Genomic DNA, 6,373 nt, shown 5'->3' with positions numbered 1-6,373 from the left:
CGATTAAGCCTTGAAATCAGGAAGTGAGCCTGGATTATCCAGGTGTGCCCAATGTCACCACAAGTTCTTACAAGAGGGAGGCAGGGCTTCACTGGTGGCGCAGTGGTTGGGAGTCCGCCTGCCGATGCAGGGAACATGGGTTCGTGCCCCGGTCCGGGAAGATCCCACATGCCACGGAGTTGCTGGGCCCATAAGCCGTGGCTGCTGAGCCTGTGTGTCCAGAGCCTGTGCTCCGCAACGGGAGAGGCCACAACTGAGAGGCCCACGTACAGAAAAAAAAAAAAAAAAGAGGGAGGCAGGAGGGTCAGAGAAAGAGATGTGATGATAGAAGCAGAGGCCGTAGTCAGAGAGAGATACGAGATGCTGCGCTGCTGGCTTTGAAGACGGTGAAGGGACCATGAACCAAGGAATGCGGTGGCTCCTTGAAGCTGGAAAAAGCAAGGAAATGGATTCTCACCCTGGACTCTCCGGAATGAGCACAGTGCCACCGACACCTTGATTTTAGCCTATTGAGACCCCTTTCAGACTCTGACCTTCAGAACTATAAGAATATGAACTTCTGTAGTGTTAAGGCACAGAGCTGGTGGTCATTTTTCACAGCAGCCACAGGGAACTCACACGGGCCCTCCTCTTTGCCGTAGTGGTTGGGGTTCCGTTTTCTCACTAGCCCCTGCATCTCTCCCCCTCTCACCTCTCTCTTCATAGATCTGACTCCCTTCTCTCACAGAGCACCTGAGATCTGCTTTTACTGATGTGCAAGGAACTTCACATGTTTCAACAATCCTACCGAAGTTATATACCAGAACCCATCAAGAGATTTTTTTTTTAACAAAAGGACCATCATGCACTTCCAGAAATGAATTGTGCCACCCCACTTGAAAGCCAAGGACCACTGTCACGATCATGAGCCCCACTATGGCAGAAGTGGGGGGATGCCCGCGGGTGTGTTGTAAAATAGAAAATGAGGACTTCCCCGGCGGTCCAGTGGTTAAGACTCCATGCTTCCACTGCAGGGGGCACGGGTTTGGTCTCTGATCAGGGAACTAAGATCCTACATGACGCGCAGCCAAAAAATAATAATAAAGTAGAAAATGAGACTACAACCAGGTTATGCAGAGCTAAAATGCTAGGCTAAGAACTGAGTATTTGTTGCCTAGGCAAGAGGGAGCCATTGAAGGTGTTAGAGTGAGGAGGGCCCCGATTGGATTTATAGTTTTACAAGGAACCTTCTACATCATTCTCCCTAACCCCAGGACTAGATCAAAATTCTCTCCTCTTGTGCCTATATTATTACTGGTACTTTCCTTCATAGTACTGTTTACAATTAAACAGCCATACACGGAAATATTTGCTAACTGTCTATCAAGGCCAGGCTGGCCTTGTTTTCTTCAGGCATTAGAGTGTCTACAGTATCGCATGGGAATGAGTGTAATAATGACAGAGAAGAAAGGAGAAGTACTTGTGAAAGGAAAGAAGGAAGGAAGGCTCAACATCCTTACTCATCAAAGAAATGCAAATCAAGACCGTCATGAGATACCATCGCACCCCCCCTAGGATGGCTATATTCGAAAAAGACAGACAATAAAAAGTGCTGTCAAGGATGGAGACAAATTGGAACAGTGGTGGTTAATTTTATGTGTCAACCTGACCGGATGTGTCAACATCTTGTTGGGATGTTCAGATGTCTGGTTAGGCAATATTGCTGGGTGTTTCTGGAAGAAACTCTCATTTGAATTGGCGGACAGAGTGGAGAGTGCTGCCCTCCCCAACATGGGCTAGTTCTCAGGCCTTTGGACTTGGACCAGAATTACACCAACAGCTTTCCTAGCACTCCAGCTTGCAGATGGCAGGTCATGGGGCAAATTCACATGAGCCAATTCTTCATAAGTCTGTCTACATATGCATCTCTTACTGGTTCTGTTTCTCTGGAGCACCCCAACTAATACAGGAATCCTCACACATTTCTGGTGGGATAGTAAAAGGGTGTAGCATCTGTGGAAAATCGTCCTGCAGCACCTCAGAAGTTAAACATAGAGTTACTACGTGATGGAGCAATTCCACTCCCGGCTATGTACCCAAGAGAAATGAAAACTTAGGTCCGTACAAACACTTGGACACAAATGTCCACCCCAACATTATTAACAATAGCCCCAAATGGAAATGACCCAAATGTCTGTCAATGAATGATAAACAAAATGTGATACATCAATATGATGGAAGATCATCTGGCAGTTAAAGGGATGAAGTGCTGACACGTGTTACCACATTAATGAATCTTGAAAATACAAGGCTGAGAGAAAGAAGTCAGATACAAAATCAGATACACGATTCCATTTTTGTGAAATGTCCCCAACAGACAAATCCATAGAGACAGAAAGTGGATTAGTGGTTGTATTTGTCAGAGTTCTCCAAACAGAATCAATAGGATGCACAAAAATAGAGAGAGAGAGATTTGTTATAAGGAATTGGCTTACACGATTACGGAGCTGAACAAGCCCCCAAACCTGCAGTTGGCCAGCTGGAGACCCAGGAGAGATGATAGTGTAGTTCAGTCCAAGGGTCCACAGGCTCCAGCCAATGGGGGGAGCTGATATTTCAGTTTGAGTATGAAGACAGAAATAACCAATGTTTCAGTTTGAGTATAAAGAAAGGAAATAAAAATAAAAACAAATGCAAGAGGACTTCCCTGGTAGCACAGTGGTTAAGAATCTGCCTGCCAATGCAGGGGACACAGGTTCGAGCCCTGGTCCAGGAAGATCCCACATGCCGTGGAGCAACTAAGCCCATGTGCCACAACTACTGAGCCTGCGCTCTAGAGCCCGTGAGCCACAACTACTGAGCCCGCGTGCCACAACTACTGAAGCCTGCATGCCTAGAGCCTGTGCTCCGCAACAAGAGAAGCCACCACAATGAGAAGACTGCGCACCACAACAAAGAGTAACCCCCACTTGCAGCAACTAGAGAAATCCCGCGTGCAGCAATGAAGACCCAATGCAGCTAAAAATAAAATAAATAAATTTTAAAAAATAAAATAAATGCAAGAAAAAAAAACCAATATCCCAACTCAAAGGAGTCAGACAGGAGGAGTTTCCTCTTAATCAGCTTTTATTTTTCTCTCTCCAGGCCTTCAACTGATGAGATGAGGCCCACCCACATTAGTGAGGGCAATCTGCTTTACTCAGTTCACTGATTCAGATGTCAACATCATCCAGAAACACCCTCGCAGACATACCTACAATAATGTTTGGCCAAATATCCAGGCACTCTGTGGGCCATCAAGTTAACACATAAAAGTAACCAGCACAGTGGTTGTCTAGGGCTGAGGGAGGGGGTACCAGGGACTAACTGCTGGTGGGTACAGGGTTTTGGGGGTGGGGGATGACTGTGTTCTAAAATTCATTATGGTAATAGATGCACAGTTCTGTGAATGTACTAAAAGGCAGTGAATTATACACTTTAAATGGATGGATTTTTTGGTATGGTATGTGAGTTATACCTCAATAAAGCTGTCCCCAAAATAAAAGAGGGGACAGAACATTGTAAATCAACTATACTCCAATAAAATTTTCAAAAAATAAAATTCACAGAGCATGAAAAAATAAAGATAAATAAATAAAAACAAGCATAAAGGGTGCTGCCATATGCTATAGGCGTGATGTTTCAGAAGTGTGGGTTCTGAAAATTACCTACCATATACAAGTTTCAATTTTTCAGGAATCAAAAACCCAGTTTAAAAAAAAAATAAAATAAAAACCCAGTTTTTACTTCGCCCTTTCTTTCCTCTTTTTCCTCAGCTTTTGAGAATTTCACCACAGCAAGGGAGTTGAAAGGAGGCAGAGAAATTAGGGAGGAAGATAAAACAAAAATTGGACTCTTTTGCTGTTTGTTAGCCTCTTCTATTACTGTTTCATTTTATAATGTTCCCTGTTGGGAAATATCGAAGCAATTTTTAAAAATAAATTTATTTATTTTTGGCTGCATTGGGTCTTCGTTGCTGCGTGGGCTTTCTCTAGTTGTGGCGAATGGGGGCAACTCTTCATTGTGGTGCATGGGCTTCTCATTGTCGTGCCTTCTCTTGCTGCAGAGCACAGGCTCTAGGCACGCGGGCGTCCGTAGTTGTGGCTCGCGGGCTCTAGAGCACAGGCTCAGTAGTTGCGGCACACTTGCTTCGTTGCTCCGCGGCATGTGGGAACTTCCCGGACCAGGGCTTGAACCCGTGTCCCCTGCACTGGCAGGCGGATTCTTAACCACTGCACCACCAGGGAAGTCCCTGAAGCAATTTTTACTCCAATGAAAATCCCTCTATCTCTGGTCTCAGTTTTTACTATATAAAAGGACTGGACCAGATGACCTCCAGCTTTAGGAGTCAATGACTCTGGACCTGGCCAGGGAGAGAGGAATCACCACAAATTCCAGTGATTTACACACAAAGTATAGCTTACTGTAATAAAGTTAATTTTAGAGCATGGTCTAAAAAATTGTTCTTTATCCATCAACCCCATCCTGTAATGAGGTATTCCAAATATATGCTTTTAGTGAAAATAAAATCATCTAGAAATTACAAAGAGAACTTCTGGATTATGAGAAATGTCTATGGAGTTAATAAATTGCTCTTAATTCAAGTGTAATGGAAAAATAAATAAATAATTTTAAAAAGAGGGAAGGAAGGAAGGAAAGAAGAAAAAGAGATTAAAGCAGGGAAGTATGTAAATAAAGAACAAAGAGTTTGCCCGCCACCCATTTCTACAAGTATGAAGTCGTAACCATGTCTGCCATTTTCAATTTTTAGAGTCTGTTGACTGTAATCTTGCTGCTTATATGTACGTGTGCTTATATCCGATTCTTGGCATCCAGTCTCCTGGACAGAAATAAAACTGGGTTGGTGGGTATATTTTGGAAGTGTGCCAGAACTGGTGAACAGAAGAAGCCTTATGTTTCAGGATGCTGTATTGTGATGGCTTTCAGCATCCTCTTCGTACAGTAGCTTGGAAAAATGCCAGAATTCAGTTGCCATCAGATTTAAATAAGAAAAGAAAAAGGAGATATCTGCAGAAAATAATGGAAAGAATGGTTAACCCTTTTATCTCTGAACATTGAATGAGATAAAGTTCTAGCTGCTGTTCTCTGTTTGTGTTATTGGACCAATGTTTTGTTATTGGACCAATATAAATAATTAGGGGGACTTCCCTGGAGGTTCAGTGGTTAAGACTCCATGCTCCCACTGCAGGGGGCATGGGTTCTATCCCTGGTCAGGGAACTAAGATTCCGCATGCAGAGCTGCGCAGCCAGGAAAAAAAAAAAAAAAATGACATATATAATTATATAAATATAATTTATATAATTATATAAATAATTAGGATGTAACCATTTAATAATCAGAGTGGAAATATGTCTGTAACAATCAACCTCAGTCCTGTACTACAATATTACATTCTGCATATGTCATTCTGTTGTATCAGGTACCAGTTTTTAGTGAGGTATCTTTAAGACACATGGTAGAAAACAAAATTGGTAAATTACTCAAGTTCCTTTCACTGTGATTTGGAAACAAGAAATCTTTATGGACTGAGGCCTTTTTTGGACTAGCTTTTTTATTGAAAAAAGAAAGGTTCAGTTTGTGTTGGTAAGGCTTGCATTCATATTTAATAATGCTGGCTTTTCCGCTGGCCACATCATTTTGAGCATTAACCAGAGTACCTCTACTTTTAGCCGACTGTCGTTTATTACAGGTGTTTAAACTATTTAAAATAAGCCTATGCAGTTCTTAAGAAGGAAGATAAATGAGATGTGACTTGAAGGGTACTATTGAGAAGATGTTCCTATTTAACATGAAAGAATTCAGAATACCTGACTGGTGTTATCGTCTCTGAAACCTCTGGTTAGGTATGGATAAAAATGCCTTAAGCATGAATTTGAGCAGCTGTCGTTCTCTGAATAAGGCTATGTGCTTAGGTCTCTGCGTGTTAATTACCCCAAAATGCAAAGGGTGTTTTTGTTTTTTAATACAGCACTTTAAATCTAGTTTATGTTTTGTCTGTCAACTTGAACTGGAATCTTGTGTAACTTAGTAAGCGAAGATAAACAGGTTTCATATGTACTTACCATATGCCATGGCATATATCTCTTTGAGCTTTGATGATAAAGGAAGACCTTCAGTAATTTTCATCGAGGTAAGAGGAACGTGGGAAATGTGACATAAAGTTTGTAGCAGAAGTTATTACACATGTATGGTTAACGTTTCTTAAGGTTCAACCAGAATTCAGTTAAAATTACAAAGCTAAGGAGAACTTCTTAGCTAAAAAGTGCCCCTGACAGGGACTTCCCTGCTGGTCCAGTGGCTAAGACTCTGCACTCCCACTGCAGGAGGTCCAGG

The 6,373-nt window shown here is 42.3% G+C and overlaps 1 pseudogene; it reads left to right on the top strand.

Annotated features, from left to right (window-relative positions):
- The first annotated feature begins 4,765 nt into the window (after positions 1-4,765).
- Positions 4,766-4,984, top strand: LOC114891549 (annotated as a pseudogene).
- Positions 4,985-6,373: the final 1,389 nt, after the last annotated feature.

Source organism: Monodon monoceros, unplaced genomic scaffold (genome assembly GCF_005190385.1).
Source record: "Monodon monoceros isolate NGI ecotype Baffin Bay Population unplaced genomic scaffold, NGI_Narwhal_1 Super_Scaffold_12, whole genome shotgun sequence".
Classification (NCBI taxonomy): domain Eukaryota; kingdom Metazoa; phylum Chordata; class Mammalia; order Artiodactyla; family Monodontidae; genus Monodon; species Monodon monoceros.
The sequence above is the reverse complement of the archived record's forward strand: the minus strand, read 5'-3'. Positions and strand labels throughout refer to the sequence as shown.